This window comes from Lichenostomus cassidix, chromosome 1 (assembly GCF_008360975.1).
Source record: "Lichenostomus cassidix isolate B80296 chromosome 1, HeHo_3.0, whole genome shotgun sequence".
Lineage (NCBI taxonomy): Eukaryota > Metazoa > Chordata > Aves > Passeriformes > Meliphagidae > Lichenostomus > Lichenostomus cassidix.
Genome location: NC_139479.1, coordinates 28,394,736 through 28,416,963, shown reverse-complemented (window position 1 = coordinate 28,416,963; position 22,228 = coordinate 28,394,736). Strand labels below are relative to the sequence as shown.

General features: G+C 37.9%; 1 long non-coding RNA gene across 1 annotated transcript; it reads right to left on the bottom strand.

Annotated features, from left to right (window-relative positions):
- Positions 1-2,946: 2,946 nt before the first annotated feature.
- On the bottom strand, positions 2,947-20,264 carry LOC146444406 (uncharacterized). Its single transcript, XR_014849386.1, has 3 exons — positions 20,181-20,264; positions 3,772-3,955; positions 2,947-3,361 (listed from the first exon to the last, which is right to left on the bottom strand). It is a non-coding gene; the product is annotated as an uncharacterized LOC146444406 (long non-coding RNA).
- Positions 20,265-22,228: the final 1,964 nt, after the last annotated feature.

Genomic DNA, 22,228 nt, shown 5'->3' with positions numbered 1-22,228 from the left:
CTGCAGTGCATGATGAAGAAGTTCAACAATTTCAAGTAGTGCTGAACTGCTTTTAAAGGGCTACACTTGATGTGCACAGGAGCAATAAGACTAAACCTTTGTATTTTCAACACATCAGCAGGCCACTTTTTGCTCAAATGGACATGGACTTTGCTTCTGGAACTCATGCCAGGGGACACGAAACAGCTCTATAGGCTTTGTAATACATTGTATCCTGACATTGAGTCACTTTGTTACATTTTTCCTGGGAAGAAAGGGTTTCTGCCTGGAGATCTCTGAGCTCTTCTTAACTGTACAAATCTTCAAATTTTTTTTGTCAGCCTATGCCTGTCAAGTGTCTATGGCTTCTCTGGGTGTATATACTTGCATTGAATGGAGATTAGAAACATCATTTACATTAGACAAACACTATTCTGTGTTTTGCAGCCACTAAATGCCATCAAATGTGTGTTCACGAGAATGGTAAAAACTGTTAAATGCTATTGTTCTCAGATATAGGGATGATACCTCTTTCTAATAGGTTCTAGAAATCCCTAGCACACTTCTGTGATTAGAAGATAGGCTTTTCCTGTATAGCCACTTCATTTTCCATCAGCATATTTACCAGTTTCTAATGCCTCACCTTTTACTGAAACACGTAGCAGTGACACAATGTTGCCTTTGTGGCTCCCTTTGCCCTTAGTGTATAGATTACAAGATGCATTCTGCTTTATTTTGTTTCCCTTGGATATGTTCCTCTCTACTCTGTTGCACTAATTCACAGGCAGCTTGAAAGCATACTGTCTTACATATAACACTCTCCACCAAATACCTGAATAAAATGTGACTTACCTAGGAACAAAAAATGGTGAAATGACACCAGAAACACTCAGTAAGTTGTCTGTCTTTGATACCACCTCCCATTCCACAGATGTCCTCTGCTTCCATTGCACTCTTCTCTATTGCAGCTCCTGCCTATATTCCCAGATATATATATCCCCCATTCTTTCCTTGCACAAGCACTAGATTGAATTGCTGTCCTCCTGTGTTAAACAGAACAATGCTGCTTTTCTTTGATGCTGAAATGCTAATATGGGCATGTGCATGCCTCTCCTTTTTACCTAATCCATTAGTAATACCTCCCAAAGATAATTTTCCCTCCAGATGTGGTGTTGTCCTCAGGAATTAGTTTGCACTAGAAGTCCCACTGAACCAAAGCTTCTGGGGAATGAAATACACACGCTAACAAAAAAGAACACACATGCAAATAAAATATATCAATACACTTGTCTATGTTTCCAAGGGCTTAGAGATCTGGTCAGGTGGAGTTTATTTGAATGATGTTTGATCGTGTTAAGTGACAGTTTTGCATCAGAATGCTTTATTTAAATTAATCCTAATCTCAAAGGTCTTATCTTTAGCCTGATATCAGCAACTAACAATACCACAAGAAGTAATTGGGACATCAATAACTTAATTTCAGATTATTTTAATTGATTGTCATGCATTAAAATCTGCTGTCCAATGAAGTCCCAACTAAATGTAATCCATGTACATCAATATAGTTAACAAATGTGACTACTTGGATTCTAGAATGAATAGTGTTATGCATGTTCTCCAGGGTCAGTACAGGTCCAAAACCAAAAATGCTGTGGAATGAAAATGGCAAGTTGCAGCACTGGGACTTTAACACATCATATAGATTGTGGGGGGGGAAAAATAAAACTCTCCACCTTTTGAAGAATAAAGGTATTCTTTATATCTTGTTTGATAGCTCAGTTGAGTAGTGGATTTCCTGTGTCAAAAAGCTGGCACAGTTTGTAATAACTAATATTGATAGGAAAAGCTGCAAAAAGTGTTTAATGTAATGGGAACTGAAACCTGTAACTTGTTGCCTGTCAAAACAAGCCTTTTTACACCAGCAGACAAACCTTTTGATGTGATAGTTGATATTTCTACGGAATTGTGTATTCTCAAACCACTGGTCATTCTATCCTGTCTTCTACTGATGGTTCTGAAGTGAAAATGGAACACAGAAAAGTAAATGAAAAACCTAAGAAAATTAGCAATCCTTTGTCATTTTGAAGGAAGATTGAGTGATTAAGAACAGAACTAGTAAGCATGTTGTATGCAAAGTGAGAGGACACAGAAACAAACATTGTTTGAGGCCAATTTCAACCTCAAAACATGCAATATAAATGCTTTTTCAAAGAGATCACAAAGCCATTCAAGACCCGCAATAAGAATACCATGCAACAGTCTGCAGGAAGCAAATGGGTTCAGGTAGAGAGAAATATGCAGAAGGCATTTAAAAACTGTGTGCTTACTGTCCTACAACGCACATGATTGTTTATTCTTCAAGAAATTTGCACATGCAGATGTCCCTTTTTCTTTTCTTTTCTTTTCTTTTTTTTTTTTTTTTTGGAAACAACATCCACATTAGAAAGATGATTCAAGAGAATTTCAGATTCATGAGTTTACAGAAGTGGCCAAGGAGTATGCTGTAACATCTTTAAAACTGTTCAGTTCAGAAAACAATTGAGAAGTGTTATTTGCATGTTTTTACAAGTGAAAGGGATGAGCCCTAAAATGGAGTCTGATTTAGAACCTCAGAACAAATAGGAAAAATTACTCCAGAATTAACACTTAGAAAAATTCAGCTGTTCTAAGAAAATGTAATGTGAAGATTCGTGATAAATCCTGGGTAATACTGCGGTACTGAGAACAACTAAATACATGTCCTATGCAGAAAAGTTTGCTAATTTTAAGAAAGCCTTAAATTTCTTAACAAAGATGCAGACCAATTAGAAGAGCACATTGCCACCTAAACTCAGTCTTCTACAATGTGAAAGGCCATCTAAGAAGTAATTTCCACAGATGCTGTTCTCTTGAAAGGAAAGAAATAAACACTTGCAGGACAACTTAAAGCTGACCAGATACATAAATCAATTGCAAAATCAGATTATCTGTGCTGGATCAGAGACTCCATCAGTGACAGACGAATAAAACAACCTAGCTCACATACGGATAGCTATATTCTACATTTCTTTAGATGAACAGCTTCTTAGGAATTTCAGAAGCTTAAAAAAGTTTATTACCTCCATCATAACGCATGAATCTGATGATTTTTCATGAAACTGTACCTTCTCTTTGATTAACTGACATTTACTGTATGATAGGGATGTGCAAAAAAAATTTTGCCACGACTGAGTTTCTGCATGATGCATTTTTTTATTCCAAAACAGCCTGTTCCTGTGTCTGTGACCTAATACAGGACAAAGCAAATGAGCTTCAGGGACACCACAAAGCACCACGAAGAAAATGCACATCTTGAGAATGGAGGTGCTGAGCTATCACTGAGCAGGAAAGACTGTCAGTGCACCTGCAGAAGGAAATGAAGATATTATTTCATACACTCTTATAAAATCTGTAGGATGTCATTTGAATTAAAAATACGTATTATTTCCCAGATTTACTTACTGTGAAGTACTGAACCATAGTTTGGTGATACAGTTGTAATTTTGTATATTTAGTTTCAGAAGGAAAAAAAGAAAGTGGTGAAAGGGAATTTGGCAATACAGCTTTAAATATTGTATAATCCTCATAGTCAGCTATCTCTGTTGGCAGCCAAACAGAAGTGCTAGAGTCAGAAACCTCGGCAAAGGGCATTTACAAATATTTAAAAAATGCAGTTACTTGGAATACAACTCCAGTCTTGTGCTGTCCCCACAGACTTCAGATTACAAAGGCAAGGGAAGGGAAGTGCCCCATCTCCCAGACTGTGACCCATACCTACTTTCTTCTTCTTGGGAGTATAATTAGCTCCCTCTTCTCTAAAATTCCAGCCCAGTCTTTTGGACTGGGCAGCTTTCCACTGTGTTTTTTATTCCTCTGAAGCTTCTTGACTTTTTTCTCTCTGTACTCGATCCTCAACAGGCCTAGCTGCTTTGATGATATTATGGGTTGACAGCCAGAACTGAAAATAAGAAGAAGGAATCCTACTCACAAACTGGTTAGGTTTTGGGTTTTTTGCTTTTTTTTCCCCCTAAAAAAAAGTGTCATCAGTGGTTTTGATGCCAAAATTCTTGTGCAATGAACACAACTGGCATGAACACTTGGATGCCTCCCAAATGCAGATGGAAATGTCAAAGAAATGATGAAGGTAATATTGTCATGAACTGAATTATTCCATAACCAATATCTGCCCCAGAAGAGAAAAAAAAAGGAGTCTCTCTTAGCTATAAAATAAAACATGACATAGGTAGATCATGACCCTGACAAGTACTCAAAGTGAGCTGGTGAAAAGAGGTTTTAAAACAACAACAACAAGTCAGTGAGCAAGCTGAGAAATGATAAAAGCATTCAGTAAAATGTATGGATAGAGCAGGAAACTAACTTGAAAGCCAGGTGTCACAAATATCAGAATACTTGTAAAGCACAGAAAAAGGAGTCAAGGATGATTGTTCTATTCTTGACTGTGATGGAGATTTCTTGTGTGACTTTTGACCCTAAATGGGCCATCTCAGCCTGGAAGAACCTGATAAATGACAAGCAAACACAGAAATAATCCTCCTTTGAAAATTAGCCAGTAAATGGTTTTCTGTTAAGATTAATGCACAGTGCTATGTTTACATGGTAAATCAGTTATTTACTAGCCTTTAAGTCCACCAAAGAGTAGAAATAGATTTCTTATTGGTCCTGTATCTGACATGTGAAGATGGTGTCTGTATAAAATTATGGTGAACATGAAAAAATAACCTGCAGACTTACTTGAGTCTGGAGATCATAGTCATAGAATTATATGCTGGATGTAACAGAATAAGTATGGTATGGAATTATGAACCTTGGCATAAGTAGCAGAAATTGGGAAGTGGTCAAATTTTAAAACTTCTCTGTCTGAACATGAGGACACAGCAAAAGAATAAGACTGAAAGATAGGGAAAGCTTTTTCATTTTTTGTTTCTACAAAATAGGAAATCATTATAAAAATTTTCAGACTCTCTGATGAAAAACTTGTTCTGTGCCTGATTAAGAAAATTGTAGAAGATTATGGCACGCAAATCAAAAACACGCTCCTATAAAGCTCATAACTCTAATGTGAAATCAGTTTTGCTCTCCCTGCATCCAGCTAAGAGAGATGTGCCACTGAACGCTACAGTCTCAGGCCTGACTGTCATACAGCTTAATTTCTGATTTTACTTTTCTAAAGAACTTGAATGGGCATCAATGTAGAGCCTGGGCAGGAATAAAAAAAAAAAAAGAAAAAAAAGAAAAGATTCAATGCAATTAGGAATTAGGTCCAGATAAAAATAACAGCATCTTGTAACTTTGGTTAGGAGATATAGAAAACAAAAAAAAAGAGAGTATTTGAATGGTCTCAATGATAAATGTATGAGGGAGAAGCTGTTATCAAACTAATATAGTTTCTTTTATTTTTAGGGCATGTAGTGCTAAAGGCAAAAAATAAACAGGACTAAAAATAGACTGATGCATGTGTATAGCCCCACTTAGACGTACAGCTAATGGCACACAGTGCATGCAGATGGCTGCATGGATGTGAGGCATTTGTAAAAGTGGACGAATGGTAACTCAGCTTCAGAAAAGCTCTCTACTGCCTATAACAAAGCAGATACTCTGGCTCATGTCACCCAAAGAGAGACTCCAGATTTAGGTGTTTAATCTGCGAAGAAAATTCCACCCTTTCTGTAGACTGATGTTCTTCCTCTCCAGCAGCTGAAATGTTGTCAGGAGGGTTTTGTAATAACTGTTTTAAGAACATATTGCTCTGAACAATTTATTAAGGCATGAAGAATTTGTAATGGGCAGAATTCAAACAATGATGGAAAGACACAGAAAACAGTTCATAAGAGCCAGCTCCTGCTTTTTACCTCCAGCAGAAGGATTTGGAAAGAATATTAGAGTTTTATGTTGTTTTCTACCTTCTTTTTGAGTGTGAAGAGCGACCAGCCAAGATAACAGTGATATTCATTTGTATTTGTAACAGTTTTAATCAGTTACCAGTGTGCCAGTTTGGCAGTCTTTAGCCAGCACACCCTGTGCTATAACTTCAGACATTAGCCCTGGAAAAACATCCTTGGTGTTTGGCAGCACCGTGGGTGTATTGGAATGCCAAAAGTCATGTGGATGAATGATGTAACGATAAGACATGCATGAATAAATGGGTGAATAAATAAGCTGTAGCTGGGTTCTGCTCTGCAGGCCGTTTTCAGCAGCAAGCAAGCAGAGCACTTCCTCTCCTTCTTTAAGAGTGAGATAGTGTACTCTTGACCATGTTTTAGAGTTGTAGCATATTACAAGTTCTGCAGGTATATAAATTAATTTTTAAGGGACTTTTAAAAACATTTCTCTTAAATAATTTTGTTGCCCTTCATTGCTTTTTCTCTTATGACATGTCCAAAGGTAAACAGAAATGTCTGCTTAAACATAACAGCACAAGGCCAGTTTTAAGGACTTGCTGAAACCGTAGACCAGGTTAGGCTGCTGCAGGGACCTTCTGGACCCTGCAGACACTGATTTTCCAGTCTCTGTCTCAGACTCGTGGTCATTCCAGTACTTGGTTCCTATACCTCTCATCCTACTCAGCATCTAGGCCAGCTTAATGTTTGCTAGTGATTTCTCATGGACACATCCACTCTCCTCCTCATACACCCACACACACCCACACACACCCCCATACAACCCCCTTGGTTTCTCCAGCTGATGGCACACAACTCCCTCTGTCTTGTGGTCTTACATCCATTGCTGATACTCAGACTCCCATATACACTCACATGTACACAGAACAGGGTCCCTTCACCCAGGAAAATAGTCAGAAGTAGAGTTTAATGAGAAGAAAGGAGAAACTGTGCTCAACAGGCACAGGGCATTACCAGATATATGTCCTGACCACCCCCTGTTTACCAGAGGCCCTCCTCTTTTATCACCTTTTTACCTCTGTTTTCCCATGCTTTCCGTCCCCTGATCCTTTCCTTTCCCTACCTTTGGTTCCTGACCTAAACTTTCCATCATAAGCCAGGTACAATCCCAAAATGCTCCCCCCACCATCGCACAAGGAATCCCATATTCAGTGACGGTTCCCCCCCAGTACACGAGGTGCTGTGGTGTGCTGGTTTTGGCTAATGTTCAGTTAATTTTGCTCACAGTGGCTGCTATGGGACTCTGTTTTGGGTTTGTGCTGAGCACAGGGTTGATAATACAGAGATGTTTTCGTTATTGTCAAGCAGGGCTTGTACAGAGCCAAAGCCTTTTCTGCTTTTTTTACTGCCATGCTGGCAAGGAAGTTGGGGGTATATGGGAGCTTGGAAGGAGCCACATCCAGGACAGCTGATCCAAACTGACCAAAGAGATATTCCATGCTCAGTATTTAAAGTGGGGGAAAGAAGGAGGAAGGGGAGGACATTTGGAATGATGACATTTGTATTCCCAAGTAACCATTACATGTGCTAAACCCCTGCTCTCCTGGGGATGGCTGAACACCTGCCTGCCCATGGGAAGCAGAGAATTTCTTGTTTTGCTTTGCTTGTGTGCGTTGCTTTTGCTTTCCCTATTAAACTGCCTTTATCTCAACCCAGGAGTTTTCCAGCTTTTACCCTTCTGATTCTCTTCTTGATCCTATTGGTGGGGGAGTGAGGGAGAAGCTGTGGGTTTAAATCACACCACCTGGGGAGACAGTCTGCATTAGCTCACCGTAGTGGGTCTCACCCTTCTTGCATGTCTGACCACCTCTGTGATGGATCAGGGCTTATGTTTCTTCTTTTGGCCAGGGTACTGGGAAACCTTTCACTTGCCCCTGTGCCTCAGAGGATGCTCTTTGTTGAAACGAGTCTCTTATCATATAACCTAACACTAGTAAACTTCATCTTTTTTGTTTGTCTGGTTTTGTTAAATAACTTGCAGGCTGCAGCATTCTGGCTGCTGATGGATTTGCAATTGCGGCTGCTCCTAACTCCGTAATGCAGCCCTTATTTCACTGAAATGTATAGAACTTTGGCCATGACTTGAGTGGCGAGAGACTAATGAATAATTGTACACCAGCTTGCTCTCAGAGTATCCACGGGCCCAGACATCACCTCCTCTGAGAAAGCAGCTAAGCAGAATTAAAGGAAAAAATAACTCCCAATGAAAATTCCTTTCCCTGCATTTTTTAAATCAGAAGGAGGAAAACCTGGCATTCCAACTTCACAGCTTCTCAACTAGACCTACTATTTTTTATTAGTAATCTCCACCATTCCACCCATTTTCTTAATCTTCTACAAGCCTTACCTTTTCAATTACCTATGTATTTCAGGATAAGGAAAAATGTTATTATGAGCTTTTGCATGTGGCTGTATATCACTTAGCATTCCAATAGCTCTTCATGCCCCTGTAGTATCCAAACAATTAGAAAAAGCTGGCATGCAAAAGTTCCAGAAAAGTTTTTAGCTGCTGAAATTAGCAAAATTACTGATTGACTTTATTATAAATAAACAGAGGAGAGACATAGTAGCAGGCAATTTCTCAGTCCCTTATTGCTATTTAGACTATGTCCCTTCATGCTGAAAAGATATGAGAAAGAAATCTGCAGCGCATTTTATTAGTAAGTCTCTTTTACTCTCCCGCAAATCTATCAAGAGACTAAGTCTACTGTATAAGACTATCCAAATATTTTAATAGGACCCTGCTCAGCATTTTCCTAAAATGAAGACGGATTTTGGCTGAGTCCAAATTATGATCAGGAAGTACTTCCATGAACATAAGCAAGAGTGCTGATAGAGGCTATGACTGACTGAGACTGGAGGTTCACAATTGTGCAGCAATTTCTGGCTCCTCTCCAGCTTCAAGGATGGAGTCTGCCAACTTGGCAAGCTGGAGAACTCACTATGGCAATTTTTCAAATGAGAGAAATGGTCCAAGGAGGAGCTGTAATTCCATATAAACTGTCCAGAACTGATGACCGGGGCCTCTGCATCCAACAATCTGGCCAAGAACTGAGTGAATCACTGTGTCCAACTGAAGATGGACAGTGTATTTATGGAATTCCTGTGGGCATTCACTGTGCAGCTACAGCCAAATTGCTAATGTAACTGCAGCTTACTGTTGGAGAGTGTGATGCCTGGGATATTCTGGATGTCAGACCCTGGAAGATCCTTTGAATTCTCATAAGTGTAAGGTCATAAAACTGTGTTTTCAAAAGCAGCAGTTTTGAGGTGCTTCATGTTGGTTTACTTTAAACAGGGCTTTAATTTCCAGAAATTTTTGCTGCCCTTATAACACTAGCTCGTACCTTAAAATCATTAATAAGTTTTTGAAAGCCTGAAGAACATCCTTTCTGAGCTCTCTAAATAAGAAAAACTCTTTTAGAGGGCCTGTCAGAGACTTTAATCTGGAGAGGAGTGGTTAAGGTCACTTGGTCTGTTCAGCCTGGAGGAGTCTGAGGGGAGACCTCATTGCAGTCTGCAACTTCCTCTTGAGGCGAAGCAGAGGGACAGGCACTGATCTCTTCTCTGTGGTGCCCAGTGACAAGACCTAAGGGAATGGCCTGAAACAGTGTCGGGGGGGTTTAGGTTGGATATTAGAAAGAGGCTGTTCACCCAGAGGGTGGTTGGGCACTGGAACAGACCCCCCAGGGCAGTGGTCACAGCACCAAGCCTGACAGAGTTCAAGAAGTGTTTGGACAATGCCCTCAGGCACATGGTGAAACTCTTGGGGATTGTGCTGTGCAGGGCTAAGATTTGGACTCAATGGTTTTGTGTGTCTTTTCTAACTCAGAATATTCTGTGTGATTTGGTAAATATGTCTGTAAATATTTCGATAAATATTTCTGAAGTTTTTCCCTGTTTTATCTCGAGCTGTGAGATGGATTTGATGCATCCAGAAAAATTGTCATTCTCAAACAAGCATGATAGTCTTGACAAATTTGCCCTATGGAATTTAGCAAAAGTAACGTGATTTGGTCATAAACCCTACTATAAACACTCCAGACAGATGCCAAATGTGAGACATAAGAACTTACTTTTGTTATCTCTTGAAATTTCACAGGGAGGAGGAAAAGAACCTCACAAAGAGGAGGGGAGAAAATTGCACAAAAGTTACTGCTTAATGAAACAGAAAATAATGCAATTAATGCCTCATGGCTGTAGAGAGTCAGAAGGTCAAAATTCAGCAACAGCTTGGTCTGCCAGTTAGACTAAATTGGTATCACACATGCAATCAGCAAATCCATTGAGGCCTCATGGCATGTATTGTGTGTGGAACTTGTGTTTACTCTTCTAAATTTGGAAGTGTTCAAGAATTTTTTTTTTCCTTAATGCTTTCATGTGTTTCCTAGGCTCCTAGTCTTGCTTGTCTCACAGGAATTTAGATCTGTTGATTCCAGCTCTGGGCTTCTGAGAGTTTGATATACAATTTTTCTTAATAGTGTTCACAAAAGTCCTATATTTATATTTATATTTATATTTATATTTAAGGAGAAAATAAACTATTGCTATTATCACTTACAAAAATTTCAAACATCACTGAAGAGATTGATGCATGTGTTCACCTTAGCTGTTAAGTGTAGCATATCCTAATCCAGTCAAATTCCTTTATACATATTTTTCTTACTTATAGCATGCTCAGTTCCTTATAGGACCTCAAGGTCACTTTTGTCACTGTTTATTTATTTCTTTCCCGAGAGCAAGATTATTCTGTAATATATTTTCTGATTATCTGCAAGCTCACTGTTATTAAAAGTTGTTGTTATATTTTTCTGCAGCCTAAAAATAGTGAGAAATAGAAAGTCCTGCTGGAAGTGAGTGTCTGACATTCCAGCACCTTCAGCTGGAGAGAATTTGAGATGTAAAGGCAACCTGCACAGGCCCTTATTAAAAGCAAAATAATAACATCCAGAGGGAGAGAGAAGGAAGGAGAGCACATCCAAAGCATTCTGAAGAGGTTTAGCACACTTACCAATCCTATATACATAATTTAATTTCCCCACAGGACCATATTTCATAGCTAAGCATGGTATACTGTATAACAAAAGAAACACCAACCAACCAATCTTCCGTCCTGTTGAAAAAATCCTCGCTTTATTGGTATTTGTGTATTTATAATACAACTATCTACAGTGGTAAGGAGATAAAAAATGCAAGTGTTACCTAAACACAGAATACCTTGCTACAGCTGTAGAGGTAAGCCATGGCAAGGGCAAACTAGCATGAGCTGTTTCAAAGTAAATAGGAGTCATAGAGTGGAGTCAGTATGCCCAGTTACTGCTGAATGTTGAAACCTGTGGAAAAAAGGACTGTGAGTATGTGATGAACAAGTCACGAAGTAGCAGCAGGCAAAAAGAGTAAGGAAGAGAGAGAGGCTCAGCATGGTCTGGCATCAAAATGTATCATTATATCTCCAATGTATTGCATTATATATAATTATTATAAAAAATATTTCATGACAGAAGAACTTACGTTCTGATGGCTCTTTGTTCTACGTGGCTCAGCATAACTAAATGGGAAGAATTTATAGCTTTTTAAGATGGTGCTAATCTTTTTTCCTGCAGAAGCAGCATGTGATGCTTCTATTTTTTTTTTTTTCCCTCCCATATCAGGTACTGTTTAATGTTATTTCCGCTAATTGCTTATTTTGCCCCATTAAGTTGAAATAGACCTGGGGTTGAGGCTTTTTACAGCTTATACACAACATAAACATGCATTTATTACTTTCCAAGTCCACAAAGAAATAATCTGTTGGGAGACACTGGAGCTAAGAAGTTTTTCTAAGTGATCAGGTTCACACATAAAAAGTGTGATTACAGAGCTCTGCTACATAAGACACTGGGTCATTCATTCCCAAAAGGAAGACTTTGCCATGACTTATCCCACCCTCAAATCTTCCTTTATACCTTGACTTAGCTGTGAGCAAAGTTGTAAAGGGTTCTTGGCTGCTTTTGAATGAAAATCTGTGATGTCCACTGTTCGGAAGCTGGCAACAATGAAAGCAATCATGCAGTTTTTCATCGGAGTGCAGGTTTCCCGGACATTCTTTATGTTCCCTTTAAAAAGCAATCCTATAAATATGACTTCAGTGGCAGATGAATACACATGGCAGACAAATGTGTCCCCTCACTAATGGTCTGATAAATTTGCAGGATTTTTTTGTGACATAATTACAGCTTGGTCAGCCCCTGCTATTATGCATCACTGTTTGTGATAAACAGTGCTTTACCTTGCATGTTTTAGCAAAGTCTTTGAGAAAACTGCAGAACAGTAAATCACCTGCCAGCAAGGGCTGTAGCAAATTTTCCCCCAGAGTTCTGAACTCCAGCAAACTAGAGTACTAAAGATCATGAGAGATTCTAAATTCTGGGTCCACTTCTCTGGAACAGATTGAGGAATAGAATAGATAAAGATGAAAAAAAAGATTAATTGAGAAAGATAAAAAGCTGTTGCACATATTCACTGACAAGATTAAACTTTTACAGGTTATAATATTCAATAAAAGCACATTCCCATAAAAAGCTCATTGTAAGTTTGGTCATAATGAGGAAGGTCTACACAAAATAATGCACTGGCTGACATAAAAGTATAAAATCATATTTAATTTTTCATGATAATGCCATTTTTTTTGAGATCCAAAGCCATACCTGAAAGAACTTTGTGGACTGTTTGTTTTATTTCTGGAAACACTCACATTTGCACTGTTGTTTAAGGGGAAACTTTTCAGGTTTACTAGATCTTTGTGCAAAAGGATCTTCGGCTATTTTAAGGTCAAATTTTACCATTTTTGAAAAGCTCAGTTCAGCTGCCCTCAATAGATTGGTGGGAAACATTAGCAGTGTGGTTGGGTTTGTCTTATATGCATTACATAATTTATATGTTGGGTCAAAGAAGCTAAATATGGATGACATGTAATGGGAATTTCCACCTCATTCCCACTAGTACAGTTTCCCTAGCTTTCATCTCACTAAACTAGAGCATGGCTTTCTCACACAGTCCCTGAATAAAACACAGTCCAAAGCTCTTCCAAATGTAGCAATGGAAAGATTTTTCCTTAAAACCATTGCCATTTCTTTCGAAATACTGTTTATAATTACATCCCATCCCTCCAGTGGCCCTTCATCAGGAATGGCATCTACTTCCTCAGCACAGGAGACTTATGCAGAAGAGCTTTTGCCTGTGCTCTTTACACTCTTTCATAGCTAATCAACAACCACTCACTGCCTAGCTATTTGTGTTAGATGTGCTGTATAACTGTGGCACAAAGCCTTTCATTTGTGTTCTTACTAATGCTATTTGTAGACTGTGGATTGTAGCTGTTGCCTCTGATCTTCCACCGTCTTTTAAAAATGAATAAAAAAAAAAAAAGAGAGAAAAGCAATTATTGGCACTGTTCAAAGAGCTTTCCCCGTTCTGCTCTCAGGAAGGCAGCCTTTGTACAAATCCAGTGGAGTTGTGCCCATTCACAGCAGGGCTGAATTTGGCCTGAAATGCTGCCCTAATAAACAGCACAGGCATCCTCTTATGAATCAGGAAAGGTATGAGTAGTCTCTGCATATGAGACAAGTCAAGCTTGCAGTCCCTATCCCTCACTCTCATTCCTTTTTCTGAATGTGCAAATATTGCTCTTCAGATGCACAGATTCAGGCCCAGCCTTCCCATGGAGTGCAAATAGGTTCTGCCAAAAGAGCTGCAGACAATACAGGCTTACAGGTGGATGATTTTTATAAGCCAGATGAATTTGTTACTGTGTTGGTGGATTTCTGAGGGATGGTTGTAATATCTAGAGGAGCTTGAATGTAAGTTAGAACAGGTCCTCAACCAGTAGCTGAAAATTATTCTTCCTTGCAAGTAAGCAAAATGAAATGAAAGAATGGGAGGACAAGAGGGTCTGTGTGTCCAAGAGAGGAGCAGAAATAAAACAGGGAGAGTGACTAGAACTAATAAGAAGGAGAAGGAATGAGAATGTGTTTGGTCTACTTTGATCCATATGAAAGAATTATTGGACCGATTTTCTTTACCTTTTGCTTTCTTGGCATTGTAGGAAATGGGCTGATGATTTTTGAGTGAAACAGGCAAGGGAAGAAGGAGGTGCTTTCTGATCTCCTTGCAGGTTGGTTTTCCCAAGCTGTTATGCTCATGCCAAGACTGACTCCAGCATGCCTTTGCTGATGGCTTTCTTTCAGCAGATTCTGTCTATTCATCTCTGACTAATTATCCCTAAGTCATACATCCACAATTGTGATGGATAGCTGGAAAATACTTAGAATTATGAAAATACAATTTTTAGGTATTTAACAAGAGTTTTGTCACCTGATTAAAATATACACTTTTTTTTGGGGGGGGAACAAAACAATCACTTGCTTCATCTCTTTTTTTCCAAGAGAAGAGTTTTGTGTTAGCATGCCTATGACCTGTCAGAAAGAGATTTTTAACACTAAATGTCATTTGTGACAATCCAAGCTGGGCAGAAAAAAAATGTTAAAGATGGTGCACCTACCTCTTTGGATTATCTCACACCAAAATCATTTTAGTAAAAGACAGCAAGGTGAACAGGCATGCAGTTGAAACCATGCTCACTGAAGAGGTCTTCTCTGAATTCGGGAGCTGTCAGTGCTATAGAAAAAACATGAAATAGAGACAGCTGTATTTTATCAGATCAGACTACATCAGAGTGTGCTTGCTAATGTGATTTGAACACTACTTTTTGAAAATTTAGAAGTGACCATCCCAACCATCAATTTGAATAGGCAACACCTGTATCCATGACCAATATTCATACTCTAGATAGAGAAATGTTTTCTATGTTGTACAAGGACTGTACAACTGTATAACTGTCTCGTGCCTCATCTTTTCTATATATTTATAGGTCTGTCCAACCTTGAAGATGCCAAACTTATAATGATGGAAGGTTGGTTGAAAGCCCCATATAACCCTTACAAAATTGTCTCACTCCACAACCAGAGTTTCTTGTGGTCTGTATTATCCTCCAGATGATCCAGTTGCCTCTTCAGCATGGAAGATAAGAAGCAATCACAATCCCTTATCAATATATCATATTCTGTTCATGGTTATGCAAGTTTCTCAATATTCAACAAAGACCAGTCTGACTCTTCCGTAGTCTACCTTTAACTTGTGCCTTTCTATGACCGCTTTTGAAAAAGGCTGAATCCAAATCTGCTTTCTACTGATCTGTGGGAAACATCCTGGAAGTTAGAGATAAAATGAGACATTCTTCACGTGCATTAAGAAGGTACAATAGCTGAGATCAGTCATGTTGATCTAGTCAAGGCGTGGTGTTCTCTCTCCCTTTACCATCCACATTGCATTATCTGGACCATTGGATCCTTTGGTTTTGGCTCTAGTATGATTCTGTGCAAACATGGAGTGCCCACGAAATACAATGCAATGGATATCTCTGCATAGCAAGGACAAATGAGAAATCATTTTGGAACCCCTGATGAGTGTCTTGTAGCATTCACTTTGTGTCTCAGTTGTCTGTCCTTGTTGCCTAGTTGTAGTACTGCATGGAGATCTAAATAAATGATGCTCTAGTGCTTATCCATCTCTCTGAGAAAAAGGGCTGTATGTTATTTGTCAGATCGCTGTGTTGGCAACTTTCCACATATTTCTGTGTGGCCTTTTTGCACATGGAAGACAATTTAGTGCAACATTTCTTCTGATCAGCCTGTCCAAATATGCCTACACAGAAAAACAATTCACTTTTCTAACTAAACTTCCAATGCAAGGCAAAGCAATGCATTGAATGTTACCAGTAAAGTTACAGGATGCTGTGACTTTCCTTTCTTGGGACAAAGAACATGGATGTTGCTCTACTTGGGGAGTATTCTGTACATGAAAAAGCAGGAGACACAAAAAAATGGAAGGCTAATATAGCATTTTGTGGAAACCTTGTATATATCTTGTATATCTCTATGTGTAGTGAACAGTGGTGATCTAGGCTGAGGAAAGTGGCTTTCCACTTTCAGTGGAAAGATGAAGATGTATTTCAAGATGAATTTCATCAGATAAACTACTCCAGATGAAGAATTTTTTGTATGGATATAGACTGGGATGCACACAATCTCTAGGCTAGTGTGATTCTTGTAAGCAATTCAACCAGGGAAAGATAAAGCCCCACTTTTTTATTTGCTTCATTATTTAAGAATCAGCTTTTGAGATGTGTTTCAATGTGTTTTTTCTGGCTATAATAGCTGTGAGCAGACTGAGGTTACTATTTATCATAGGAGGAAATTTCAATTGTAATCACATTCTCATGATCTATTTACATCACTGTTTTATAGACACCTGTTGTTAATTTTCCCTCTTGAATTTTCAGGATGTATTATAACACACCTAGCAAAAAGATTTCCATGATGTCCTGTACCTATTTTCATGGAGAATTTTGAAGCTGGTAGTTCATATGCTTATAATTAGAGGACTTTTTATTTACTTGGATTGGTGATTGAGCTTTTCAACTGAAAACAAAGCAGAAAATCCATAACACAGAGTATATTTTCTAAAATATGTAACTTCAAAAGGACCTTAGATACTAGTCTACAATTGTGCTATTTTGTGCCACCATGGTCACATTTTTAACAAATGAGCAAATTTCAAGACAAACTCCAGGCTATTTCAGAATAATGAGTCATAGAGGACCCTAGGTACACAAGGTTTTTGCTTTGTTTGCTATCAAAGTAAACTCACTTTAAAAGCAGCTAACATTCCCATTCTTTTCTATTGGTTTATTCATTTCTTTGTTTCTTTCTACAATAGAAATTCTATTTCAGATGAGAGAAATTAGATTTTTCACAATGAGAATTCAAGTAAACTAAAACCAGATTATACATGAAAAATCCAAAACCCAGCTAGTGGTTGAGGGGTAAGTTTCATCAGACCCAAAGATGGCTGCAGAAAAATATTCAAATTTAACATGTAAGGAGAAATGTAATTAAAAATACACATCTGTCTTGTTTGAAATAAGTGCCTTTTTATTAATTTAGCTAAGCTTCTTTAAGACACCCACATATTTTTCCAGTTCAATGTTGACAGAGACTAGTATCTTCTGGCTTCTGCATGGTTTCTCCAGCTGCTTGTCTTTCCAGAGCTATGTTAAGCAGTCTTGATCAGTGCCTACATACCTATGGCATTGTCCCATCATTTTCAAATCAAAATACTGCAGCTTTTAAATAGAAAGGTAAACAGAGAGGTAAAGAATTGACGAAGAAAAAAACTGTTGAGAAGGTTCTTAGTAAGAAAATTGGAACAGGAGGGAATGGCATGCAGAGAAAAATGCAAGTTCACATACCAAAGTTAGAGGATTTGGGATTAATTGAAATCCTCAAGTGGTGCATGGTAAGTGACTGCCTATTTAGAGCCAATAGATAGGTTTCCGTGAGGTTAAGGAAGCGAAAAATCCCATACGAAGCTAGTGAGATGTTAAATTCTAATTAGAAGTGTTAATTAAAAAAAAACATTTCCAATTTCATCAGTGAGAGTGCTTTTGTTGTTCTGATTCTCTTTGCTACAGTGAATCCTAAGTATCCTAACTCATTTTGTCCCAATATTATTTACCACTTCTATAGGGTATAAAAAAGTTGACTATGACTATAGAAGCAGGGATTATTACAGTGGCACCTTCTACAGTGTCTGTGATAAGAGGACTATCAGCACTTCCACTGGATGAGACTTTTCTGGGCTTGAAAACTGAAGTCATAAAATTCACACTGAACTGAAATTTGGGTACATAACTTCCCAGCCTGTAAGAAAATGCCTTATAAACTTTATGCATATTAAATTGATTGAGCAGTTTTTAATTAACTATACAAAACCACTTTGTTTCCTCCAGGTTCAAATGTTGCTCTGTGTAATGCCAACTGAAAAATGCAGTTACTTAGCTTGACATTTTGCAGGTCATTAGCCTGCATGCCGTCATGGAGTAAGTACATGGCACACAAAGAAACAGGATGTTAGTGGCAAGTACTTCCTTACCAAGAGCTTTTAGTACTTACCCCTCCAGAAACAGAGCTTCTCTTCCCCTATATTCTATGTAAAAACTGCTTGCTGCCCATGCAGGATCTGTGCTATGCTCCTCCAGGAGGGTGGGATGGTAAAAACCCAGAAAACAGACTGCCTGCAGCTAGATTACTGGCCTTTGACTAGAGAGAGGGATCCTTAAAACTCTGGTGAGTACTCTGAGTTAGGAACAGAGTCAACATACTCCCTTTCAGATCCTCAGGAACACTCCTACAGCATATCTTGTTGATTATTGGCAAACTAAACAAGCTCCTACAAACCCCAATACAAACTTATTTTAGAACACATATTAAAAAAAAAAAAGGATATAGCTACAAGCACAAATCTTTGTTGGTTTAGATATTGATTCACACATTCCCGTGTGCTTCAAGTGCTGTGAAAAAGGGGAGACATTTTAAATACAGAGAACTCTGAAAACTACAATAGTTAGGGAGTCCCAAGGTATGGCTCCTCTTGGAATGCTGGTTTTCCAACTCAATATGGGATCAAATGTCAATATTTTAAGTACTTTGTGAAAGAAATACAAAGCCCAGTAGAAAAAAACAAATAACAAAAAACCCAAGCACTAAAACCCAATAAACTGCCAACCAAACAACCAATTAAAAAAGCAACCCAAAAAACCGATGCAAAATCCAAACTCAACAGAACCAGCAAACTAACATCCAACCAACCTTCAAATCACTATAGCTTTGCATTTAAGAGTCTTCATCTATGTCTAACAATGAAGGAAAATGAGAAATGAGATAACTTGATCTATCTTAGACAGAGCAGAAGAATATGAGATGCTTTCCTTTTGCATGGCTTGGCCAGAAGGCTCTTACAAAGACCTGAATATGATGTTTTTTTCACTAAAGTATATGTTCTGGGCACGGGAGAAGACTTCCCAGTGGAAATTTTGATAAAAATAAATTTTCTAGCAAAAAAACTTCACCTCAGTAATTCAAGAACTGAGAATGAAGAAAACCACTACAATGAAAGGTCTCTGTCCAGTTTTATTTTGTATAGTTGGGCATCTTTAGCTTAGGAGGGTAGTCTTGTATATTAACAAAAGACCACAGAACCTACAGAAAGGTAAAGCAGCAAGTAACTGACTAGATTTTTATGACTTAACACATGTAAATGTATTTAATCTAATGCTTTGTCACGTATAATTCAGTAAGTTAAGGCTTGCTTCTGGTGGCAGATCAAAACTATGACAAATATATTTACAATTCCCCTGAGAAAACATAAGATCAAGTTTTGTATTTCACTTCATCTGGAAAGAAAAGATCATTAGGGAAGAACATTCAAAATTGTAAAGAGTATTTAAATTTTATGTTTTATATCACATAAAGGTGAGGTACTTTTGCAGCCTATGAACTACCATCTCTTCCCTAAAATATTCCTGTATAATTGGAAATGTTTATACCTGTATATTTTTTTTTTAATTCTGCCATTTTACATTCCCCCTCATTTCATTACATAATTAGAAATCGTTATTCTCTGTATAGCAAGCTGTTTCATTTCTTGGCATAATTACTGGACTGTATCTTGTAGATTTTTCTCTGAAGTACTGAAATGGAAGGATACCCCCATTAGCCCTTGCCCCCAGCTCCCTTAACTCTCCAGGCAAATTTGATGAGTCATACTTTTTCCTTTAAAGCTTTAGGATCTTGTGCCAAATTCAAGCAGTGTTGCCAACTCCAGTGATTTTATCATGAGTCTCATGATATTTAAAGCCCTAGCTCCAGTACTCATTTGGTAACATTAGAATCTCTGCTTTCATTAAAAATAAATAAATACATAAAATCAAAGCTTTAAGACTTGAGAAGTGTGACAAAAGAACAAAAAAAGCCCCATGCAACAACAAAACAAAACCAAAACCCCACAGAATATAGAAATCTCAAAGAAACTCAGATGGGAAATGAAAACAGAATCCTACTTAACAGAAATATCTTTCAATCTGTCAGGTCTTTTATGCAAATTGTAAAAAAAAAAACAACAAAAAAACCAAAACAAAGCAGCCCTATTAAAAGAAAAATCTTGTAATTTCTAGTGTACTTTACAGGATGTAAGGGTTCTCCTGGCTCTGAAACAGCTGAGGCTGGAAATGCTGCAACCACTGCTCATGGTAAGGAAGGATCACCATCTTCATGTGAAGGGAAGAGTTTGACCCAAAAATAGTTTGATAATCTTAATCATGTTACTTACATAGTTCCTAGATTCTGAGCATGATCACAGGCAGGATTTCAGGAGGAGCTTACAGCTCTGTGGGACTTTGCTGCTCCTTGGTCACTGGGACAAGAGAGAAAGACAGATCAAGGTAGAGGGTGTAGCTGTGTTTGGAATACCAGGAAACTGTTGGGAAAATTATAAATGTTCTGACAACACACTGTGAAATGTGGTTCATCTTTCAACCCTGCAGTTCTCCAATGGCCATGGAAGAGTGGGGGGAATAATCCAAACAGACACTTGAATTCACCTTTAATCTCGAGAAATTACAAGTTCTTGCATTTGTGAGATCCTTTATGGAGTTACAGGGAACACCTCCTGGCAAATATACCTTAAAGGAGAACATCTTTCTAAAGTCTGTTTGCCACTTTCTGGAATATAATTTTTCCTCAGATATAATTCATTCTTCTCAGCTTTCTTGGCCGTCAATATTGTTGAGCTGTTTGATTGCCTATGATGCAGTGTCCCAAGTTTAGTTAGAGCATTTACAACTTTCTCCACATCATCAGTTCTTCATATTTGCTGACACAATGTTTTACCATCTGTCAACTTTTCAAATTGCCTTGACTTTCTTACTAAGCTGCCTACTTTTTTCCTTCAGAGAAAGAAAAGAAAGAACAGAAAAGAAAAGAAAAGAAAAGAAAAGAAAAGAAAAGAAAAGAAAAGAAAGAAAATTAAATAACAGACTTTAATGATGTACAATATTAGACTAACTGTGTATTCTAACATATTTGTGGTTATGTTTTTGCCATGATACTTTTACAGAGGAATGTTTCCTGTACAAGTCACCACAACCAAAATCCAACACCCACAACCAACAATCAACCATCACCACCACCCCACCACCACAAAAAGTACACCCCAAAACATGGTTATGTAGCTGCTCTGGAATGCAAGAAAAATAAAAAGGATTTTTTTGGTTGGTTGGTTGGTTGGTTTGCGTTTTTTTGTGGTGGGGATTTCTTGGTTGTATTTGTTTGTTTGTTTGTTTGTTTGTTGTGGGTTTTAGGTCTTGTGTTTGTTTTTTTCCTTTGTTAAGACTTTATTTTAACTTTCTTTAGTGTTTTTATTTCATGGAGCATGATTTCTTAGCTTCCCTCTAGTGGGAAATATATCTCAAAAGATCAAGGTAATTTTAAAAATCATAGAATTTTTATATCAGTGGCCATTTATAATTGATAAAAACTCATAGGAGTAGGGTTCAAGAAGTATTTCCAGTAATTTCTACATCTGCTCTGAGATTTTCCTACAGCATGTTCCACTATGGTGTCAAAGGTGTCATTAGGCAGAGTGAGGTAAAACCAGCCAACTGACCACGCAATCAAAAGTTTAAAATGCAGAAACGCATTCACTAGAATAGCTTATTAAGCTTTTCTTTCTCAAGAGGACCTGAACTGAATTTCTTTCAGGCTTTTTGGTTTCTCATAAAAATTCTGGTCAGATTATATTTCAACTCAATAGTAAAATGCAGATCAGCTGCCAGTGTTGAAGAGAGGTAAAGATAAACTGGTCAAATCTGCTGATTCATCTCTGTGTAGCTGACTCCTGAGGTGTACTGCTCTTAGGATTTTGGGTTCTTGTGGCTGTGACCTTCAAGCCACGTCCTCTTCCTTTTACAAACAGAGCAAGTAAATTTAATGGACAAATTGTTTTGGGCTGGTGCAAGTAAAACACAGCAACAGAAAATATGTCCTCCTTAAAAAGGCTAAGTTTGTAGCTCCACTGAACACTATCACCTGTATTGTTAAAAGGGATCTTTCTAAAATATGTTATTTTCACTAATTAAGTCTTTATAGTCACAGTATGACCTATGAGAAAAACACCTTCTCTACTAAATCTTCAAATACCCTGGAAACGCTAAGATTTAACAAGATGACAGAAAGAACACAATCATTTCTGCTTTGAGTCATACCCTATAAAATATGACAGTTCTAAAGAAAGGAAAATGTCATTCCACCTTGAATCGAATTTTGAATACAGTAGTAATGAAATTATCACTTCTCTCACACAAATAAATGAACAATGCA